General features: G+C 34.1%; 2 long non-coding RNA genes across 2 annotated transcripts; both read right to left on the reverse strand.

Moving 5' to 3' along the window:
- Window positions 1-260: 260 nt before the first annotated feature.
- LOC119191217 lies at window positions 261-6352 on the reverse strand. Its single transcript, XR_005113400.1, has 4 exons — window positions 6032-6352; window positions 2781-2851; window positions 1121-1163; window positions 261-292 (listed from the first exon to the last, which is right to left on the reverse strand). It is a non-coding gene; the product is annotated as an uncharacterized LOC119191217 (long non-coding RNA).
- A 10641-nt stretch (window positions 6353-16993) lies between these two features.
- Window positions 16994-25662, reverse strand: LOC119191216. Its single transcript, XR_005113399.1, has 2 exons — window positions 25565-25662; window positions 16994-17839 (listed from the first exon to the last, which is right to left on the reverse strand). It is a non-coding gene; the product is annotated as an uncharacterized LOC119191216 (long non-coding RNA).
- Between the last annotated feature and the right edge of the window lie 94 nt (window positions 25663-25756).

The following is a 25756-nucleotide window of genomic DNA, read 5'->3' on the forward strand; positions in this document are numbered from 1 at the left end:
GAACCGATATACACAGGCTGATCCCGAGAACGCAACACCCATATGAGGGCCACTATGGATGGTTTTAACACCTTGTGTACGGCGGTTGCTATTTGGGCGGATATAAAATATATCTTACCACAAGCAAATTACATTTACAGAAGTAGACAAACCGAGCCAAATGCCTTTACCACACGTTTAAAATCGTAATAATTTATCATGGTATTTATCATACTTTTCGGGTCCAGAGCATAATTTGCAAGACTTAATAATAACATAACTTACTGTTTCAACTTCAGGATCTTTGCTGTAACTGGAACAAAATAAAATCATTTATTATAGAAATCGGTTCATTAAAAGATCCATACGGAAACATCTGCTACTTTGAAGCTACTAAGTTTTATTTCTGTGCTCATTAGCACAATAATGTTACAAATTGAATCAAAATTAAATGTCAAATGCCTCGACGCCCTTGTCAAATTATCGCACCAATTCGTGATTACACCTACGCTTCGTCTCAATGTGATTATGATGCATTTGACCGGGATAAGGAACCATCACTAGCTGCTTGGTAAGAACATTGAAATGCTCGTTTCGTCATTTGCTTGTACATAAATGTGCCTCAAGGTTTGAACTCCTGAAAACGACTACCTTTTAGTCTAACTTGGGCCAATATGCACCTATTAACCGGCACATTCGAGAATTCAATGTCATAGCTAAAACTAAGGATGTTGATTTGTTCTCTGTCAGTTTCAGCACATTTAAGAAGATTTTAAATTCGTAAATCGAAAATATCGACACACTGGTTTCAGCTTGCTTTGTTTTTAATTAAGTATTTGTTAGTATACTTCAATTTTATAATTATTTTATTTTGGAATTATTTTATGCAGTTTTTTTTATTCTTTTTTTAAACTTTAAATGAGATACAAATTGGTTTAATTTTTACTCTTATTTTAATCTTCATAGTATTATTAGGATATATTAATAATTTTAGAAACATATTTTTTTGTTATACGTAATTTTGCATGCAGTCTTCACCTATAACTACAATGGCACTTAGCTTGTCAATAATATTATAATTTTACTATTGTTACATATGTATTGGTGATCAATAAAAAAATAAATAAATAAAAAAACTTACCCGTTGCAACTGCAAATCGCTTCAAGGTTTCAGTACGATGTCTCTGTAATAGATAAAACATTGATTATTCTTACATGCCTACTGCTTGTGATGTTCCCACGTTTTATGCAGGAATTTTAAATGTTCGATCATTGCTTGATTCTAGTGGCAAAACGTGCGGTGGTGTATTAGGAATTAAATGTTTTCATCTATTTCTAGGCACAAGATATAGAATAGATTAAGGTTTTTTTTAACGATACTTTGTATTTTATTGTCGTCTCCTCGACCCAGTGACAGTACGGTAGATTCAGAAGTCGTGAGTTCGAATTCCATGTTGAGCAATCCAGTGCGGATTTATTTGCATGGGTCTAGTATTTCCACAGTGGATTTTCGCCCGGCCAGCGGCAGGTCGTAAATATTAAGCCACAATTACGCAAAAATACTAAGAAATATTAAGGAAGGTCAAAAAAGAATCTGCATGACTGTTTGTGAAGTGTAGTAAACCATACTGGATACTTTGAAAAATAACCTTGTAATGTTAGCATGCGCACAAATAATAATATGTAACCGAGTCCAATCAACAAGGCTCGGGTACAACATTGATTATAATATGTAGCGCAATTATTTGAATTTTTCCTTGTGTAAAATGGCTCAACAATGCATTTATACCATTGTCATGAATTTAAGTTTTTATAAATCGTTGGTTATTTAATCTACAACATGCCTGTGTGGCGTTTAAAGTGGAACATAAATTCGAATAAATGAATTAACTTAAATAAACCATTTTCATAAAGACCCTATCATCAGCCGCAAGATGTCCACTGCCGAATATGAGCCTCCCCCAAAGATTTTCAGATTGACTTATTACAAGGGGCCCGCATTCAGTGACCTGCAACTTTTGTCGAATTTTGACTATCGGACGACCATTAGTTAATTGAGATAGAATACATCATAACATACGTCTTCATTCGAAATGGTTGAGTAAAGGTATCACTAATTTACATTTCGTAGAATTTATATCCGTCTCATTACGTAATAAGGGGCAATCACATCTCCATTGCACAAACAGACAAACCCCAGGCTACAGATGTAGTGTTCCAATGGAATCATCCACATTCTTGCGTTGACCGAAAACTAGAAATTGAACTCGACACCTTACAATACCAAAGCACGCTGCCACTAAACAAATTTAGTGAGAATGCTGATTTACAATTATTATTATTATTTTTAACTAGGTTTTGCTCGCGGCTTCGCCCGTTTGAAGGTGTTTTCCGGGATGAAAAAAATTCCCGGGATAGAAAGTCTAGCTAGGATCTTAAATAATTTCCATACCATATTTCACAAAAATCCGTTCAGTAAATTTTGAGAAAATCGATAACATAGACAGGCAGAAAAGGGGACTTTGGTTTATAATATGCATAGATATTTATTTATTCGAGTAATATAGGACTCATATTGCTAGTAAAGGATATTTTTTTTTCTTATAACTACGTTAGTAATTAAAATATAAATTAGAAGATACAAATTCCTGAAGTGATTTTGAAAAAAGTCCATAGGATCAATCTGGAGGTCGTCCAAAATTGACCGCGTTCTGAGGTAACAGACATACCAATTGTAGCCTCCTCCTTTTTTGAAGTCGGTTAAAAAATAAATTAATAATCGGTTCAATCAATGTACTCACGTGTTATTAATTTGAACAAAATCATTGATGTCACATGATGCAAATGCCTGCGCCGGAAACGCGCAAAGCATCTGAAAAACAAAGGCACTGTTATTCATTACTATGATAGACCAAACGGATTTCCGGCAGCAGTATTCGATTCAATGATTATTTTTATATACCAATGACAAGACGAGCAAGCCGCTCGTCCGATAGTAACTTGCCTACAGTACTGACAACACTCAGAACTTTGATTCACCTACTGCATGGCATTTACTGCGCTTATTGCTCTAAGACTTTGATTCATAATATGCTCCAGATAAACCCCCAGGGATCTACAGGAGACTTGGCGGGGTCTATGTTGGCGTAACCAAAAAATGAGGGTTCACAATTCGTAAACAGGGGTCTACAAAACAATATCTGGTTTTGATAGTAGAGAACTAAAATGTGGGCTTGACTTCACCTATCAATGTAAGCCGATAATATTTTAAGAAGCTCAGCGACTGTTACATGTAAAAACTTGCTTATTCTCGGAATATGGTAAAAAATTTGCTGCAGGGCGGCCACCGGAATCAGCAACATTTTGAAAGTGGTCCATGAAAATAAAAGTTTGGGAGGCTATAGACTTCAATGCCCTTCAAAGAACAACAGTATTTGGCTGAGAGACTGAAGCATACATAGACCTACCCGGATGGACTCGAAGACGAAAATGGACCACCTTTTAGTAATATCTTTTATACTTACCTAATATAATCACGCTTGTGGTAGGATATATTTTATATCCGCCCGGATAGCGACTGCCATACACAAGGAGTTAAAACCGATAGTGGCCCACGTAAGTGTGTCGCGTTCCGGGATCAGGCTGTGTATATACGGTTCCAACAGGCCGGCAAGATGTGTCGACTGCCGAGGGATAATCATCTCTCGTCAGTCGACATTCTATTGGACCCCACTCCACTTACCATCAGATTCAATGAGGTCACGTTGCCTTGCGCATAAAAAAAATTGGATTCCAAAAGTAATTGGATTCCATTACTCTCTGATCGCTAAATTAGGATCGAACTGTATAAATCTGTAAACCTTTTCGCCAGATGACTTTTCTTATTGCTTCGAATAACTAGACGACCTTGCTGTTGGCCTGATGATAAGCGATACGACCGCGCATAAACAACGGAAACACCATACAACACCTTGAATTACAAAATATTGTTTGGTATTCAACTACGCTCGCCATCCTGATACATGAGATTTTAAGTCTTATTATGTCCAACAGTTCCACTGGCTACAACATCCTTCAAAACGAAACACAACAATGACTACACACTGTTGCTTGGCAGCAGAAATAGACATTGTGGTACTTACCTAGGCGGGTTCTCACATATGAGAGACCTACCACCAATGTATTTGCAAAACTATAAAAACATTTTTTTCAAAATCTGAGTCTGCTAATTAAAGTTTCTCTCTCTGCAAAACCAGATCGGGAATATTACGAAAATGTTAAAAAAGAATTACTCAACGGTCCAACCTTGTTAAAGGACACATTTACCAACACAAACATTGTTTTATATATAGTAAATTACATTCCAATTACTGTAAACATATGTCATCAACTATATATATCATATAGGTAGTCATGTTTTACAAATATAAATGCATTTAATATAAGTATTATCCTGTTGTAGCTACCACTAGCTTTTGCCCACAGCTACACTCGCGTTTAAAAGAATTTCTGGGATAGAAGTCCCGTGTTATAGTTTCCCAGGATAAAATGGAGTCTCGTCGGAGGGAGATCCCTCGCTGCCGGCCGTGTTCCATGGTCGGCAGTCAGGAGGCCTGGCGTGCGGTGGTCCACTTCTGCGAGGTGGTCTTCTCGCAGAATGAGAGTGCCGAGAGGGATCTCGAGAGGGAGGATCCCTCCCGCCGTCAGAGGAGACGAAGGAGGCGCCGGGTGGACGACTTACCGGCGTTTTCCGCCCTGTGGAAAGGGGGCATTTGGAGAATTCCACCACGGTATCCCCTGCCTGTCGTAAGAGGCGACTAATAGGGGCCACGAAGGGGGTCGTCGACGGGCGGCAAGGGGCTGTCCGCCCTAGTGCATTGTCTCTTCTATAATTGCTTTAATAACAATCCCCTATATTATTTTTTTCTTTAATATTCATAGATATCTATTTAGATTACTCTTTATGGAACACCACATAAGTAAAAGAAAAAACACATATACTAATTAACTACAGCAAGTGCAACAACAGGCCGTTCATATATTAGGTATACACATCGGCATGATAATTTTATTATATGTAAACATTTAAAACAAAGGAATACTATTTAATTAAAACATATTGCAGTGATAGCACACAGCAGCGATAAACCTAATTGGGAATGAAGCCGAGCCGAAGGCACAAATGTTCAAACACTACGCGCACATTTCGACTTTTCAAAGTTACTCGCATGTTCTTTGACAGTTTACGCTGGTAAAAAAATTAAGAGGAAACCTATGTACAGTCACCCACATTAGTGTTACTGGTGGTAGGTCTATCATATGTGAGAGTCCCCCTGGGAAGGTACCACCGCAGCGTCTGTTTCTGCTGCCAAACAGCAGTATGTTCCGGTTTGAAGGACATTGTAGCCAGTGTAACTACTGTACATAATAAGAATTCACATTTCATGTCTCAGGATGGCGAGCGCAGTGGAATACCAAACAATCCTTTGTAATTTAAAGTTGTGGATGGTGTTTCTACTGTTCATGGGTGGTCGTATCGCTTGTCATCAGGCGAACGGTAAGCTCGTCTCGTCGTTCAAAGCAATTAAAAAGTATTGAATCTCTTCAATTTTAATGTCAATAAAAATAACTTCATCGACAACAACCTCACAAAACTAGTATTACTTAAATAGCTGTAGTTACTATGAACTATTTTCGTATAAAAAAATTACTTTTAACACATAGGTACTAAAGTCCATTTTTTTATCTGAAAAGCAAATATAGTTTTTGCGGAATTACATATAAGCTTACAAGTTATACAATTTATATTAGAATTAAAATTAACGCATCCTTTGCTATGTATACTAATGTTCTTTATTGTTTTCTGTCTACTTATAACCTGTCTTACACTCAGTGTACTCGACACATCATTTTAAATATTAAATAAATTATACAAACAGTTTAATGCCTACAATTTATATAATTAAAATAATCATATTAAATGAATTGTAATTAAACCATATCCAAAAAAAAATTTAAATGATATATATCTTTAAATTTTAATAGTACTCACTAAAATAACAGCGACTAACCACCCAACGCGAGCCATGCTGTCCACTTTACACTGCACTCCCATCGTGCTTGCGGGCTGAACTACAATAACCAATAGTTAACTCGCAAATATATACAGGAAAAGGAAAATTGTTTTCAAGTAGGTATAAAGTAGGAATCAATATATACCAACGGAAATGTGGTTAGATAAAAATCCCGAAACATACAGATTAAGTTCATACCACAACGTTATGAACTGCGGCCGATTTTTTTATAATTTTAATTATTTTTATAAAATGTTAGAGACGAGTATTTCGTCCGACGTTCAGTTACACCATCTGTCTAACGCCCCGAATTTTGTATTATATGACAATGCACTACGTCATCCAGACTCCAATGTTAATTACATAACGAACGAACACAGGGGCAGTAATCTCGATTTTAGCTAACGTACGTAAAATTCTACTAGTGCGATTTATCTGACAATCCATTCTAAATTTTAGTAGTTTATTTCGTTAAATCGCATCGCTTATCCTGCAAGTTTGCCGCGCTCTGTACATTATATCTACTTAAAAGAGAAGTAAGGAATGAACGTAAAAGACCTAACTGCATTCAATATGCCGCTAAGTACAGTGCGGCAATCGCGCATATCTTTTTAAATAGATTTATTTTGCAGCGCGGCAAATTGAAGACGCACTCAGGTTGCGTATGTTAACTTTTATCATGTACTATGTTACCGTGCTTTTTGTTTTTGCCATGCCTATTGTAATCAAATCTAACAGCTCATGTGATAGGACCCTTTCATTTAATTTTATCCGTGGTGCTTTATAACTAGCTTATCTAGTTGTAAACGTCCCTATCCTTGAGGTTAAATCGCCTCCTTACATCATGATTTTGTCACCCGCATTGCTTTGGAGGGAAGTGGACAATTAATATTTCCAACTCCTCCCTATCTTTCTATTTGATTAATTTCGTTGCGGGATAATGACATATTAGTTTTCCCTGAGACTCGCCGAGCTTCACTGCTCGGTGTCATAAAATGCGTGCCACTGCTGATCCTGGCTTACAGGAGTTGTAGTGGTGGGTGTGAGGGCGGGAAAGTCTCTATGTACTATGTTAACGTTTACATAATCCTTATCGTTACCATCAGCCACATGTAATACTTTGCTGAACTCTCCCCTCCTTAAGATTTCAAGACTTGTCAAAGCGACCTATATCTATCGTGTTCTTGCAACCTTTGTTGCTAGTACTATACAAAGTCTATCACATATAAAATAACTATAACATATAGAATGAACCTGCATATCTGAACCTATCATGATTCGAGACCGACCTAGAATAATTCTAGTCTAGTGTTACACAAATCCACTGCTGGAATTAGCTTGCTCTATTATTGAGAGGGTCTAGCCTAAGATAGACTAAATTCCAAGCTGGCAACGTGAAGGCAACTTTGTATATCGGCATAATGGTAAGGATGGAACTCTAGAGGATGATAGGGAACAACATTTAGATCGAACTATATAATAGTAATTACTAGAAGACCTGTGCTGCTGTGAAGCAGCAAGGACTTATGATATTATTTCAAAATGATTTTCTTACACACTTTTTATTTGAAACGCCTATTGGAAATCAATTTGAATCCTCACATCCAGCTTCCCTCCAACAAACAATTCAAGTAGACAAATGCTCAAAAGAAAGAGTTTTTCCATCGAATGTTCTTGGATCAAAACGAACCCCGTATTTCAATTATAAAAGCAAATATAGAAAAAGTAAGCTATGAAAACATAAGAACTATATAGAAGGTACTTGACATCGAGTATAACTTGAAAAGGGTGGAAGTTAGATGATTTCCAATGCTTAATGACCAATATGGGCGTCAATATCTTTCATTTAAAAAAATGCATATTTAGTAATCTATATATATAGTATATATATCTATATATATATATATATATATATATATATATATATATATATATAGTAATCTAGGCATATATATGAATTAACTGTTCGATATATTGCTGTTAATCTACAATTATTTAATTCATATTTTATCCACATTGATTCTCATACCTAACTAACCTCTAACAGGACCCAAAGTTCCTTAATTATATTGGGTATTGATTAACTTTTAAATTTCCTCATTTTAATTAGAAAAAAATCTTTAACATTACTGGCTGCTATAATTTTAAGTTTATCTCGATGATTTTTAACTAAACATTTTTACAAAAGAGTATAAAGAGGGACTTAATGCCGAAGGCATTTTCTACCAGTCAACCTTTAGGTGGTGCATAGACTAAGGAAGATGCGACACAACGAGAGAAGGTGGTGGACAAAACATCAACAAAACTAATTTAATTTATAAATATATAACCTGCGTAATAAAGGTATTTACAGATTCATATTTACTGGTCAAAAACCAAAGTTACACACACAATCTCTCATACTAAAGAAGATTGAACCCATCGATATATATGTACTATGTTTTTAACCTATGTACAGATCATATCACCATATCAGCATACTATGTTGACTTGAAGTCGCTTTTATGACCAGTAAATAGATTTAACTATTTTTATTTTTTTGTAATAATTATGTAATCTTGCTAGTTACAAATAAACATTTTCTTTCTTTAATTTTACAACTTTTTCATTACTATTACCCTCAAAACTTTCCTATCATCAGATCAGATGTACCTTAAGTGACAAATTCCCAGTGACTCACAAATAGTTAGTGTTCATTGCTTACTGTTTAATTCCATTTAACTGAAATTTCCTTATTCCTTGATTAAATGGAAAATTTGCGTAAATGTTTAGATGTTTCTTAGAAGTAAACGCAAAACCCACTGAATAGATTCTTATGAAATTTGACAAACAAGCACACGACGTGAAACACGATGGACAAAATGTATATTAATAATAATTGGCGTACAAAAAATATTTTAAAGTGAATATTCAGACAAAGCTCTATGTGTTGCTGTAAAGAATTTTCGTTTAGGCGAAATCGCGCGCATCACCTTATTAAATAAGTACTCAGTTTGAAAATATAGTTTGCTTTTAAATAAACGATTTATATTGACTTCAACAAAACTTGTTAAATCAGTTTAAGATACTTTCGAAAACCTGTTCATCTTCTATTTGTATATCCCATCCGTCATAGGATCGGCTTAACACAATTATTGGGGCACATTTCAGGTGATGCAAGCTTGGTTTCGACCACCAGAGACCTGGCTGGCGTAAACTTCCTGTAATAATCAGTCTTGGGCAATCGTGCTACAAAACACCATTATAATTGATGCCCAGCTTAATTCAAAGCCGGAAATCCCCAATCCATAGCCTATACTAACACGCTGCTACCAACCAACGATAACAAAGTGGGAAAATACGTACTTAAATAATATAAATTTATTTCAGATAAGTACATGCGATAAAAAAACAGCGGCGATAGCCTAGTTGGGTGTGGAACGGACTGCCGGGACGAATGTCCGCAGGTTCAAATCCCAAGGGCACACACCTCTGACTTTTCTAAAAAATCATGTGTGTATTCTTTGTGAATTTATCGTTCGCTTTAACGGTGAAGGAAAACATCGTGAGGAAACCTGCACATCTGAGAAGTTCTCTATAGGAATTTCGAAGGTGTGTGAAGTCTACCAATCCGCACTAGGCCAGCGTGGTGGACTAAGGCCTAATCCCTCTCAGTAGTAGAGGAGGCCCGTGCTCAGCAGTGGGCGAGTATATAATACAGGGCTGATATTATTATTATTATTATTACAAGCGAGATTATGATTACGTAGGTACCACCGCGATCTCTAATTCTGCTACCGCATTGTAGCCAGTGTTATTACAAGATCATCTAGTACCTCAAGGCGACAAGCGGTTTATAATATTAATGTTATTACGATTAATGAGATGTCGTCTCTTATTAACATAAAATATAATATTAAATCGTAATTGATGTTCAAAATTGTTCATACATTAGGAAAACTTCATTGACGACGTTCAAAGGTCAAAATTGATTATAATTGTAATTGGACAATCTTTTCACAGACTGGAAGATATAAATATTTCCGACAATGTGACTAAAGTTATGAATATAATTTCTAACTTGGGGCAAATTGGGCCGTAACTAGATTTTCATTCGCCTGGTTAGTTGTAGATTCTAAACTGCGCCCACGCATGGCCCAAATTGATCTTGGTCTGGTCATTTGTGCGCCCTCCAAGCTTTGCGTCCGAGATTGGACAACCTTTAGCTTGGGCCTAGTTACGACATTTCAGGTAACCTATTTTATCGATATCATTGACTTGTTAAATTTAACTTATCTGTTCCAAATTTATATTATGCTGATTTATATGGGTTAAATCAGAGGTTCCCAAAAGATTTTTTCTCGTAGACCACTTTCAAAATTTTGTTGGTTCAAGTGGATCCCCATATACCATACTCACCATTTACCCTAGAACATGCAAGTTTTATATGTAACAGTTGCTGAGCTTCTTAAGATATTATCTGCGTATATTGATAGGTGAAGTCAAGCCAACATTTTCTTGGACCCCACGTAAGAATTGTGAAATCCCATTTTTGTTCACGCTAACATTGACCCGTGGAGTCCCACCTGTCGCATCTCTCTATCTATCCGTCTGAACGCGACAAACGTGAGAATTATAGAAAGATTTTAATACTGTTTTTACCAACGAACATAGTAATTGTAGAGGGAGGTTTAAATGTATAAATTCATATATTTTTGAACATCAGAAAAAACCATATATACTTTGCTACCCGTCACTTCTTGACAATATAATATCTGCGATTAAATAAATAAATAAATAAAATAAAAATGCTTTATTCATCACGTAGGCGAACATAGTTCCACTTAAGATAAGTCAAGGTACATGAGAATATTTAATTATTACTTAATTAAATTAGCTTATATAAACAAAGACAATTTATATTGAAAATAAAATAAATGAAAAATATACTTAGTAAACAAAGAAGCCAGGTCGGGCTGGCAGGGAAGATTATTTAGGAATTTTATCAAAGTACTTCCTATTTCTAGGACCATGGTAATATCTTACGGTATTAATAATTACAATTGAAATAATCGAGATGAAAAGTAGCCAGCAGTCACGACAAGCGATAATTTTACACATTTATTGTAATATTAACAGGGCAAATAGCTCGTAGAACTGATGGCCGTTGGGGCGGGAAAGTTCTGAAGTGGCGACCACGAACCGGGAGACGCAGCGTAGGCAGGCCCCCCACGAGGTGGACCGACGACCTGGTGAGGATCGCCGGAGTCCAACGGATGAGGGCTGTCCAGAACCGATCCCTGTGGCGCTCAATGGGGTAGACCTATATACTGTCCCCCTGCCCAGCAGTGGGACAGTATATAATACAGGGTTGATATTATCATTATTATTATATATACATATATATGCATTGGCAAATTGTCTACTATAGAGAAGCTATGGAATGAGGAGACGTAGAACAAAGCCCATATAATACCTAATCATACCTATTTTAATATAATTCTGAAAAGAGTTATTTTCCTGTAACAACCGCGCGATGTTTATAATTAGTAACTGAACCGAAGAAATAACTTTATGCTAAGTTCATTGCTATATAAATCATTAACAATAAGCCACATATAAAACAATGAATACAATAACAGTTTTACTTACAAACTTTTTTTATGTTTTAATCAATTTCTTTGCCACCGATCACCAAAAATTTTACTTATAAACTTGTTTTACCGTTAAGAGTTGGTTAAGCATTGCTTAAATAGCTGTCAAAAACATCACTGATTTCCTAGTTTAAACCTTATTGAGAGGCAAGATGGCGGGTTTTGACTTACAGGTGATCGAGTAAATTCGTGTTTTGACTACGCAAACCTTTACGAAATTTTTTAAGTAAGACTGTATGTTGTTGCTACTTGGAACCTCGGTGGCGAACCTTGTATAGCGATGAGACTGCCGAGCTGAGGCCTCGGGTTCAATTCTTAAATCGAATAAAATGTTGAGTCTTATAGACTGACACTGTCTTTTGGTTTGAAGGAGAAAGTGCAATAGGGGACCGTTCTGTGATTTATTTTGTACATTATTCTATATGTAATGGTTAATAATACTAAAAAGAAACCCTGCTGCGAAAACTGCATTAAAATTGGTTAAAAAATGAGCCAGTAATTCATATTTCAAATGTTACTTAGTGCCGAAGTGGGCGCGATGTGGGGATATCGCTTCATCCCTTTCTTTTGCACGCGTCGTAATGCCCGATGACGTCACACGTGGGTATAGCGCCTCTTTTCTGTTTCTCGTTACTTGCCCCTTCTACCGAAATTGAAAGACTTATAACTTGTTGATTTTTACCGGATTTAAATAATTCTTTCTGTGTTATAATTTATATAACGTAAATATTTGGTAATAATAAAGAACAAAAATGAGTCCGGTCCCCTATTACAACTACCACATAACCCGAGGAGCGACGGAGCGGCTACAATAGACCCCACTTAGTGCCAATCCTCTCCACTGCACCATGGCTCCTAGTTTTTTTAAGGATAGCTTACGGCCTAATAACTTCATAAATAACATAGTGTAAGTAAGAATTATTTAGCTATTTACAACCTTTCACAAATATTTACTAGATATGCACCAAGAACTTAATCGTCAAATATATTAATAGTAATATAACGGTACGTGTAAAAGTTTTAAGAACAGAAAAATTATTCAATTAATTTACATCTCACCATAGAATTGCTCGTGAGGAATAAGTTGATATCCAAATTAGAGGGAACATCTTTGAATTTACTGATGGCACGTGGCAAAAAGGATTGCGTCTATAATATATTTTCGCATATCGCACCCTTAGAACTAATGTGACCTAACTCAATAAAAGACGATTAGTGGAAAACGAATAAAAATAATTTTAAAAACAATATAGAAGGCAGTGAATTGGGCGGTCGTCGAAAATGAGAATCTCTGTTTATATTTTATAATTTTGTCGTTTTCTCGTCAGAGGGTTATAGAGAGTGATTTGGAAGGTCGTTTTTTAACAAAATCAACAAATAAATAAAATTTGAGTTAGGTCACTTTAGTTCTAAGCGTGGGATTTATAGGTTTAAAGATCGCAGTCTTAACCCAAGCTGGACTTTACGGAGTCCTATTTATCCTATCGTCTTTTACGAAATACGGGGGATACCGTGGTGGAATTCGCCAAATCCCCCCAATACACAGGGAAATTTATATCAATGGACATATTTATGATCACATCGTGACACGAAATGACAAAATTATTCACGTCAGGAAGCGTCAACAAAGTTATCACGCCGGGTGCTGCAATTCGTCAATGTGTTATACAACTGTATGAACAAAAACCCTTTCATTGTAATATAATTACTGTTATCCTCTTTTGCTTCGACGAATTATGAAAGTGAATCTTTGTTTTAAGTAACATTTTGTGTTTATTTCATTAAAATCGACTCATATAATGGAAATTACTTTTAACCGCCTACGCATGAGGAATGTTATAAGTTTAAGGAGTGTATATTTGTGTCTCTGTAGCATCAACTGGCTCGGTGGCGAAGTTGTAATTGTACACGGTACAAGTACGACTACTGCGCTGAGGTTATTGGTTCGAATCCCAGGTCGGGCTAAAATAATCTTGACTGAGTTTTCCATCTTAAAACTTTACTCAGTCGTGCTTGGAATCAGGAAGTTAGCGGTGTGATACCCCGTGCCTTGGAAAGCATGTAAAGCCGTTGGTCCTGCGTCTGATCCCTCTCCGGTCATGTTGGTTTGTCGTCTCACCGAACTATGAGAGTGAAGGTACAGAGTGCACCTGTGTATTGCGCACACACTTGTGCACTATAATATCTCCTACGCACCTGGCTGATCTCTGTTGAGATTAGGCGCCGTGGCCGAAAATTCGCCTAGGAGGATTCAATTCAATTTGTGTCTTTGTGGCATCATAGTTTCCCAACCAATGGACTGATTTTGAAGCGGTTATATTGTTGCATCGGGCGCTATTTTTTTCTGTTTATTGCCGCGTCGCGTTGTGATAATGACTTTTTAAAACAAGCTGTGGTATTGAAATTAAACTAATTTTCGGATTCTATCGCGGTAATTAGTGTTTTATTTTCTCCCGACGTTTCGAAGACTTTGCAGCCTTCATGGTCACGGGGGGGACTTAGGTGTTGTTCATCCGTAAAGTCAAAGTTACAATATCTGCCTACATTTTACAATTATACAACTTTTTAAAAATTTTAGCTGTTTGTGGTCCGATCTACGCAGAATGAGCTCACAGTGTCTTGAAGTCTGGCAGCCGGTCTTTTGGGTGGTAGTTCCACAAAGACAAAATGGCTACTGCTAGCTTTTTAAAATAGCGGCAATAGCCTAGTCGGGAACAGAAAGATCTTTACCAATTTCTGACTCTTGGAAGTTATGGGTGTATTTATAGATTATCGTTCGCTTTAAGACTTGAAGTATCGCCAATGACCTTGAGCGTTTAGGCCGGAGTTATCCGCTAGTTGGCAATAGGTGTCGCTACTGTGCATTTTAAAAATTGTATTCCTTTCCGTTCATCAACATTTTTTATGATACATGCTTACTGGTATATAGTTCCCTGATGGTAAGTCATCAACGCTCCCCATAAACACCTGCAATGCCAGGAGGCATAGAGAAGCGTTGCTAGCCTTTTAGTTGGATATACGCTCTTTTATTAATATGTTATTTTTATTAATATTAATATTGCGTTCAGAAAAATACAATAAAGATAAATCAAGAAAACGTTTAGTTATTGCATTCAGTTTTAAAAAGGACATGTCGGCAGGATCCACTTGCTTTTGAATTTTAATTAGGTAGCTAATATATTTTTTATTTTATATTTTTATTTAAATAATAATAATGTTAGATAATAACAATAAATTATATAAATAATATTTCATTTATTAACTACGTACTATTCCGATATAATTCAGTTAGTGACAGTGGGCCGGGCATATAGCTCGAAGAACCGGTGGTCGTTGGGATCGAAAGGTTCTAGAGTGGAGGCCACGTACAGGCAAGAGGAATGTCGGACGCCCGCCTACAAGGTGGACGGACGACCTGGCTAAGGTCGCAGGAAGTCGCTGGATGCAGCAGTAGACTTCCTGTGGCTGAGATGATGACTCCGAATCATTAATATTTTAGGTATGTACAACGTTCTTTATCATTTTTTAATTTTATACTGAATTACTTTAAATTTCAGATAGTGAAAATTCCAATCAAGTAATAAGTGTTTGCAACTTATTGATTCGGAATTTTAATCATGTTTGGGAGAAAAAATGTGTTGGGGGAAGGGTATGACTGTCTCATACCCTGCTGAGATAAATCTTTCTACAGCAAAGTCAAGAGCTCAATTTTTAATTAGCTTTTTTTGGCTTGCCATTGCAAGTGCAAAATGTTGTATTATTGTTATAATTGGCAAAAGTGGTCGGCGTTATTTAAAGGACCATTGGCCTTAAAATTGATGTATACTCGTGCCTTTAGAAATAAAGGGCAAATCCAATTTTAGAGTTGAGAAAAAGGGCAGCAGAGGCATTTTTTAATCCAGTTGGCTTCAAATTTTTTATCCGGGCATACGTTTACATACAAAGAAACGATTGAAAAAAATGGCCGCCACTTTGAATTTATTTCTTTTAAGGTCGATTGGCTTCAAAATCAATATCTGGACTGGAAAAGATTAACACGCGGTCTCTACGTGCAAAAATAACAAGTTTGAAATAAGAACATCAACGACACTGTGCCCATGTACTTAGCTAACGCATTAAGGCACTGTTTTGCCCTTCTTTTTTTATACTAGCTAGTACCTACTTAATTATAGATTTAAAGTATGCTTAGATATAGATCCTGAAATAAATAATTTTATGAGTTATCCAGTATACCTTTTTTTTAAATTGAACATTAAAATATACCTATATTTATATAGATCAATCTAATCTAAAATATTTAAGTGTTAATGGAATATCGTTTTTATGTAACTCACTAGTTGCCGACCCCTTACTAATCAATCAGCAATGGTCAAATGTAACATTCTCAACAATAATCAATTATAAATTACAATTTTTATTAATTAAATTTACAATAAAATATATAGTGCAAAATATTTTATTTAACTTGTTTTTTACGTAGTAAATGACGTCGATGAAAGTAGATAAAACACGCTTACCTGCGGCTTTTAGAAAATATTGCTTGACATTAGCGCCTATAGAACTTTTTATTTTTCGTTCGTAAAGTTCTATTTTCTTATACAATTAAAAAATAGAAGATGTTAATTAAATAGAACTAACATACACTAACAAATTAACTCGTATAATAAAATCTATCAAAGAATACTAATTCATCGTATATGATCGAATCTTAATTTTTGACTTTGAGAATTTAGACTGATAATAATAACGATTTTATATACAATCGTAAGACACTATCTTACTGTATATACTTGCGAACAATTCCCAAAATGTTTTGTTTGAAATTTTTCAAAGTAAGCATAAAATCGAGTTCTACATAATTTAAGCCCTTAACGATGAAGGCTAACATGGTGAGAAAACCTATATACACAACAATTCTACATTAAAATTTCGAGGGTTTGTGAAGTCTGCCAAAAATTACTAGATCAGCGTGGTGGACTAAGGCCTAAACCCTCTCAGCAGCAGAGCAGGCCGGTGCTCAGCAATAAGCAGTATATAATACAAGACTGGTATAAATTATTTTTTTCAATATTTTTTTAACACAGGTTCAATTATACATTATGTTAAAAACATCTATGAATATTAAATATTGTCAGCAAAAATCCCGTTTTTGCTTCTCTGATGTTTTAATCATTTTGTAGCTTAGTGCGACTATAGTGTGTGCATACGTATATACATATAGCGTATTTCTGACGAAAACTGTGATATTGGCAAGACAACGATATCTCTTTGAGTAGCAGTAATGGCATTAGGGTATGAAAATTAAAATAACTTTTTATTGATATTTATTTTGTTCTAAACTTATCTTTTTTCTTCACATCTATGATTAAAGTTACTTATTATAAAGTGTTATTTTCAGAGCGAGTACATGAATCTATTTAATAACGCAATGTCAAAAACTATGTATAACAAAGAGCTGTATATTTTCAGTTTGTTTATAAATCATCAATACAACTACGAATGCTACTCAACCATCCACCAGAACCATGGTCATTGGTGTTCCTTGGCCCGGCTTTAAGACGTAAAAATATGCAGCATTCAAAAATAAAAGTATATTTATTATATTCAATTACATTTTATATCTAAATTTGTTGACACATGACATAATTTACAATGCATACAATATTTCAAAACCAAGATTTATTCGCTGCTCAGGCGGAATAGGTCTGTGTCTTATCCTAAATAAATAAATAATTTTAAAAAATATTTTTCAGTAACCCGTCTGGTATTTTATTAAGTGTCTAAGAAGACAACGCTGTACATTACTGGCTATCCACGGCGACAGCAACAACCGTAAATATATCTGAATGGGCACTGAAATTGAAAATTACAAAGATTCGGCTTTTTACTTTATTATGCTAGAATTTTTGTACTGGAGGCACCATTTCTGTCAGGTGTACATCACTAAATCACTGCCTACGGCATTTGTAGCTACAATCTATAATCGTTCGTCGGCTGGGCCCTCTAACAGATGCTGCGAAATATCTCTCTCCTCGCGCCTGCGCCCGTCCAAAGCTACTTCTTCGTAGAACTGCTCGTGACTATCCCCATTGCGTGGATGTTGGCGTTGCATTAGAGTTTCGGGAACAGTGAACACCACACTCCCATAAGGTCCTGTAATATAATATGTATTTGTATTTATTTCAAATGGTGATGAATTAAAACATCAGGAAAAACCGACGCGAAAATTCACTTTAATAATTCCATAAATAAGAAGTTGTTCCGCCGCAGTGAATCATTATTTACTTATGCTGTCAACGCTACAAACCGTCGCGTATACGCATCGCGCGTCGGCCATTTTATGCGAATCTCTATCGCGTAACACTGCACACGTTACAATCCGCAAAGTAAATAATTTTATGTCAACTATTGTACTTATTAATATTAGAATATTTAAAAATTCATAGCCCACTATTAAATATGAAGGTAAAATAATAAACAAAATTACATATAAAAACTTTTTAACAATAAATTACAGATACATACTGGTTACCAATTTTGGAGTCGGTGACTCAGGGGTATGTCACTCTCAAACAGTCACTCTATTTGTTTTTGGTCTAACCTCAAATTAATTTTGTTGTAAGATACTTTCAGTTAGATGACACTGGAAATAAGTTTTCAAAACACTAATCATGCCTTTTATCCCTATTTATAAAATAATTATGTACGTAATTAAATTAGATAAGTAAAAACATAAAAACAAATGTCAGAGGCTATTTTCATTAATTAAAAAAAATATGCATTAATGAAAATTCCGAACGAAATACGATAAAAAATTGACTGACACAATGACAGAGATTGTGGCAAGTCGTCTGACACAATTTCAAACGAGTTGCCACAATATCTGATGATTGTTATTAAATGGTAAAATATTAAAGTTCTCTTTTTGTTGTAATATGACAACTGAATCTTAATTTAATTTTTCCATTTTATTAATACAATTATAAACAAAACAACGCATACTTTTTAAATTTTATTCTAGTTTCCAATAAATTACATATCTATTTTCTCATAAGCATGTTAAAATATTTATTGCATTAAGTGGCAATATCGCCTTGTTTCCGTAATTTGAATTCCGGTTGAAAATTTTCAAATTTCCCATTGCAGTTTGTGTGCGATAAGTTCGATTACGATTTCCTAAATAATTAAAGAACTTTGCTTATTCAAACGGACCACCGCTGCCTTCTTACTAATTCACCCCGGGCTTTGTTATTTGTTTTGCACGCGATAAGGAACTGATAAAATATTTGGACAAAATGTCTCATGTTATCTTGGTTGTGCGATTGATGGTAAATGACATTTATATTTTTATAAAAATAATATCGATAGTACTCATTAAAATCGTACATAATATTTACTTAGTCACCGCGATGGCGAAATCTGCTCATTTAAATAGTCTTTTTTAAAATACGTGTGGGAATCTGCATACCTTAAAATTATGCGATATTCATTTTTGATTTTAAACTATGAAAAATCTGTTGGTAGACAAGATTGTCGTTATTACGTCATCTTGGTTTAATTTACTTATTTTAGTTTGACTATCGAATAAACAAATATCAGAGCTGTATCTCTAATGGACAAATTCCTTGCATTTGTATTGTGTTATGAATACATGGCATCATTTATTATTTATTATATTTTAATAAATTATTGTATTATTTTTCAGGACCATTACATTATGTCCCTAAAGCAACTAGTTATAGATGGAAATCCTGGCAGGACAAAAGGTTTCAAGTTTGAATTAAAGTTCTCGATAAAACTCTTAACAGAGGACAAGAATATACATAAAAAACTTGCGGTACACATATACATAAGCACTTTGAGAGCTGTTATAAATTATATATTGGTGCTTTATGTAGAACTACATTTCCCACTTTGAATCTAGGTAAGATGTTTTCCACATGTTGCGCCAAGAAATTTACAGGTTGAACTGATTCAGATACTTATATATTATATATCTCCTTAAAAGTGCTTAGACTAGATGTTGTACCCTTAAATATATCACACTGACGGCATACGATATATCACACTGATATATCAAATGCATAATGAATTCGCTGTAAATTCGCGGCGGGCGTGCAGCGAACAAGCCGTGGGTGCGTAGCGTTCACGCAGCGGGCTCACAGTTGGCTACGCATTTTGGACAGTTAGTAACAGAGTGAATTCAGATGAGGAAACATTTCTATTAGCTTTGTTAATTGGAAAAAGTAACTAAAAAAAGGGATATTGCCGTGGTTACATGACACCGTATTAAAAAGTATGTAAGTTGGGACTAAAAGTACAGGCGACAGCACAACAGCAGCCTGAGTGCTTACTAATATAATTTTATTTAATTTTTTATAATGTGTGTATAATATATGTGTGCTAAGCGAATTTGGCACACGGACAAAGTTGCAATAATATAAGATAGGCTGGGTGCTTTTATCCCCTGGATAGTATTTTAATTCTGAATCTGAATATAAAATAGACAGTGCTATGCATCGATACTGTTATTTAGGCATTTTTCTAGCGGGAAGGGCTTTTAACGTGCGTGACACTACGAGAAAATCTTCTCTAAAGATCTCGGCTTTCACTTTTCTGTCCGTTCATGTCTCTCATATCGAATTATGTTACAGAACATTATACACCGGATATTCATTTCATGAAAACATGGATTTAATGGCCGAAAGAAGCACATATCTCACCGGTAATGCTATATACATATATTACTTAAAGTTGTGAAAATGTTTACTTAAACTTTTAAAATTTAGGATGTTAATTTTGACAAATCACACTAATGATGAGGCTAAGGTATAATCGTTATTGAACGTATTCGATTATCGATTACCATTTTTATAAAACTTGATATCGATAGTTGCATAATTATTTGGTATGTTCAGATGATATAAATATTTTTTTTATTGAATTATCTATTATTGGTAAGCCATTTCCATTTATGTTTTTTTTAAACCCTACACCACTTGCAGTTATCATTGTGTTAACTATTTAAATCGTGAAAACATTAGATATATTAATTATAGATTTTTTACCAATAAATGTGATAAATTACAAACAACTCGAATATTTGCAAAAATAATATAATTAAATCTAAATGCAAATTTTTATATTATCGATTTATTTTATTTCAATGGCGATTTGCGATAGTTCGTGATTGTTCATTATGATAATGAGTGGTACTTCAAAATAAAATATGATATTACCTGTAGTAAATTTTACCGAAAAAAAATACGAAACTTCATGTGAAGGAGCTGTCAAAATTACCATCCTATATTTGATAACGTATAGTTACTAATTAGAATTGGGTAGGACATGACATGAAAAAGAGTTTGTAAGAGTAACCTCATTTTAACATTGAGCCGGTACAATATCCTACTTCAAATTAGGCGAGGCGTACTGAGGCGAGGCGCTTTAATGTGCGCCTTACAGTATTTTGTAATGATAACACTCAAAATACTTTCCTCTGACTCGCGACTCGAAACGCAGTACCATAATATTCATTGTAAAAATAACGTCCTATTGTAATTGTCTACCTCTCTGTCCTCGTCCTATAGTTAACCACGGAGAATGAGTAACGCGACTGCCGCGACATAAAGTTTAAAGTAGTACAATATATAATTTTGAGCCACTCTTCCTTTTTGACGTTATGTACGGGACAAATGTACCGCTTCTTATATGTCCTACTCAACAAGTTACTTTTCCTTGCTCGAACAGTAATATTCATTAATGTTTTATTTTTCAGATATTACTAAAGTATTTTCGGACCATATCTACTGCCTTACAAGTAGGTCCCGAAGACACGCGGTATACAATACTCAAATTGGTTTATTCCAAATATATAAAACATTTACGAAAGCGAAGGGAAGACGATTTTCACCAGAGGAAAAACATTGTCATTGTCTTTATTCAAAAAAACGTCCTAAATATTACAAACTTTTATGCAAGTATTTTACTCTACCATCATCAAGAACTGTAAAACGAGTACTAAGCCAAATTAATATAATCGCAGGAATAAATCCTATAATTTTCCACTGTTGGAAATAAAGGAAAAAGATTGTTTTTGCTCTGGTCTTTTTGTCTGTGTCATATGATCCATACAAAGATACAAGAGTTTGCTTCACATTAAAAATGCTCTTTTCTAACTACGCTTTGGTTTTATAATAAAAGGCATAAAAAATATTTTAATCAGCCAATAGCATATTATTTCACAAATGGACTTAATAAGATAGAGCTAAAAATATTAATACGAACTGTCTTGGAAGATGCCATTGATGCTGGGCTTAACGTAATCAACACAACATGCGACCAGGCACCCGTTAATGTCGGTCCCATAACAGAGTTGGTTAAAGAAAGATGTAACTAAAGCTGTATATTTACGGAAAGGAAAAGACTGGTAACATGACATAATACGCGTTAAAGGACAAATAACAACCCCGTTTATGAGCTGTTGCGGCTGAACATTTAACGGCAAGAGCAGAATTCCAGCAGAATGTCGTCAGTTAGTAGATTTCACACTTTTACTTAACAATTTATTTAATTCATTGAACGGGTGTAGCGATTTTTATTTATTGTAAACTATTATTTATTAGTTTATTATTATTTATACAGATATTTTTTTATCTTTCACGTTCATATTTAAATGGTAAAAGGTGCTGCCCTTGATGTCCCATCTTAAAAATAGAATATGTATCTACAAAAATGATTAGCAGTCTCATAAGATTTTTACTGATATATCCTTCATGGACAACACCTTCAGCGTAAAATTAACATTTCAAAATGTTAACGTGCCTTAAACAAAAATATCATTTCTTAATTTTTCTACTCTGAGTACGATTATGTATTTTTCATATTTTTTGAATACTTAATTTCAAAGAAACAAAAAAATAAAAATCCGAGAAATTCTTGATGACGTCACACATACAGTTGAATAAAGTTGTTCCTTGGTCCACCTTTCTTTTATTAAAAAACTAAGACATCGTCATTTATCAATGTCAAAAGATAATATTATTATGCCGGCGCCACAGATAACAAAAATATTTGAACTCATGTGTGGCACGGGAATTTTCGTATTTGTGCAAAGTTTGTTTAAATGTTTACGTATTATCTTGTCATTCGGTATCGATTTTACGACCACACATCAAGCGTTCAAAGTTATCGAGTTGCTTGAATGAGAACTAATTATATATGGAAACCTAAAAGTAAAAGCCATAAAATTTTAATTTGGTCAGTGTCTGTAATAGAATACAAATACGCAAATACCCGTGCCAAACATGAGTTCAAACAAGTGTTCTAATATTTGTCTGTGTGTGGCACCGGCAAAGACGTTTTATAGCATCATGACTGTACATATAATTACAAATTGGCTCGATGAAGGAATACATACTTATCTGCTTTTAGTTATACAGGTGTCAAATTAACGAAGGACCAGCTATACCAGGTTGATAGAGGATTAATTTATATATATATATATATATATTTATACAGATATTTTTTTATCTTTCACGTTCATATTTAAATGGTAAAAGGTGCTGCCCTTGCTGTCCCATCTTAAAATAGACTATGTATCTACAAAAATGATTAGCAGTCTCATAAGATTGATTTCTTGTGACTACAGTGTTTACGGTCCCTTACTAAAAGATCCTTTAAAATTACCATAAGGGCAAACGACTTTGATTTGAGTTTAAAATAGATAAATTATCAAGTCCAAGTGTGATTCTTTTTACTGATGTATCCTTCATGGACAACAGCTTCAGCGTAAAATTAACATTTCAAAATGTTAACGTGCCTTAAACAAAAATACCATTTCTTAATTTTTCTACTCTGAGTACGATTATGTATTTTTATATATATATATATATAACCCTTCTGTGTCGCCTAATAATATTGCATCGTTCAGAAAATATTCAATCGTTCCTGCGTCGACCTGCTTGCTTTAGTTGATGTTTTGTTAATGTAACCGGTACGTACATTTCTGCAGCAATTCGCATTACTTCCTTTATATTTTATGTAACAATTATCATTTTGTATACGACTTATTTATGATTTCGTTATTTGATCATAATGCTCATTTTGTGTTTATTGTATGTTGTAATTTAACCACCACGTAACCCATAATTAATAGTTAAGTGATGGCAATTTAAAGATAATATCATGTACACAAGTGCGAAATTATTTTGCTTTTATCGCGTAAATTGTTCGAATCTCTCCTTTTTTAGTACATACTCTATTTAGATCATATACCCACTGTTATGGTATATATCTAATATGTATTGGCAATTTGTATCGCATTCGCATTTCGCTGTTGATTACTACCTGGTTTCATAGACCTGTTTTAAATCAGTCCTTATTATAATTATTTAATCTTTCTTATTTAACAAATTGTTAAATTAATCTGTTTGATATCTACATAAAATATTTTTTATATTATTATCATAAGTAAAACAACCTTCGCATGACGAAGAAAGTATATTTTAATGAATGCTAATCTTTATAGTTCCTTTTTCTATGGATAAGTATAATGATCATTGTAAACTTGATGTTAATTTCTTTTCCAGTGAACATTTTCAATTTTTAAAAGTAGCGTGACTTATTTGTGAAATAATTTTATTTGGCTTACGAATAAGTTTGTTCTTGTTAATATTAGTTTCACTTGTTTGTGTAGAAAGATAATGCTAGAATCCGAATTTCCTTTTTGATGAAGACAAAGATAAATAATATGGCTAGCTAGTATGTTTCAGAGTTAATTGCTGTTCTAGATTTGTAAATTTTTATGTATTTCTATATTGAATCGTATATTATTAGGCAATTTTTATAAAAATAATAAATTCTCTTTTATTTGAACATTGATACTTGATATTTATTTGATGATACATTAAAATGATTATCGAAATACAAAAGAATTCATATATTTTTATAAAGTTAAATCAATTGTTATAAAAATATAGTTTGACAATTGAGAATGTTTTAGCATATTATAAATATCAATGTTAATTATTATTCGTCACAGTATGTATTTTTAGACATAAAATAATTTTAAGTATATTTTATTATTTAGTATTTCGGAATTTTACAGTGTATTACAGTTTATTTTAAAGTAGTATCGTTTACTTTTCCATTGAATATAATTAATAACTAAGATCAAATTATCAGCGCTTACATAGCTTAATAGAGGTGTAATACTTTGTAAATCTAATATTGAATGTGAATATCATTAGTACTTACTATAAGCATTTTGTACACAAAATGTTATAGCAAAAATAAAATAAAAATAATATTTTCAATATGATGTTTGTCTGATTAACGATCTTATTCTTAGATCTTATTACTATCGAATTATTATGTATTGATAATGATAGAAGTACACTGTAAATAAGATGTCAGAAATATTATACTACGACGGCATAGCAAATACAGATCTGCTTCTAAGTATTTTAATACTTGGATTGCCGTCTTCTGCACTTTTAAAACCGTTTGCAAAATAATAAAACACAATAAACCTGAATCGTGAAACGCAACGAAAATCGCGAACGCCCTCTACCTCACAAGTATGAAGCAGCCGTAATGTCGATTGGCACAAAAACCCAACGAGTAGGCTCTCTATTTCCATATATATTATAATTCTCTTTGCGGTGACTAATAAACAACGGAATAACGAAGACACATCATAGCAGAGATTTATATAAATAAAATATGCTAGGTAAACTAGTTAATAAATGAACAAATGTATTGTTTATTTTGCGTAAACTTTGTTAATTTTAATAAGTCACCGACTCAAAATGGGTAAAATAATATAAAATAACATATATTAGTTCAACATCCCAAGCAAATAAATGTGTTTCTTACCGTCGTCAGGCGCCTTGCTCTCATTTTGTTTGTTCTTGGTACTTTGATGACCACCAGCAGTAGCACGATGAAGGAACCCTACCCCGGCTCAGCCCACGGATAGCTCCAGGCCGGCCAAGCTGAAACCAAAATTACGGTCAATATGTGTACGCAAATTTCTTTGCCGAAATAAAAAATTTCGCTGTGCATTTT

This window comes from Manduca sexta, unplaced genomic scaffold (genome assembly GCF_014839805.1).
Source record: "Manduca sexta isolate Smith_Timp_Sample1 unplaced genomic scaffold, JHU_Msex_v1.0 HiC_scaffold_1207, whole genome shotgun sequence".
Taxonomy (NCBI): domain Eukaryota; kingdom Metazoa; phylum Arthropoda; class Insecta; order Lepidoptera; family Sphingidae; genus Manduca; species Manduca sexta.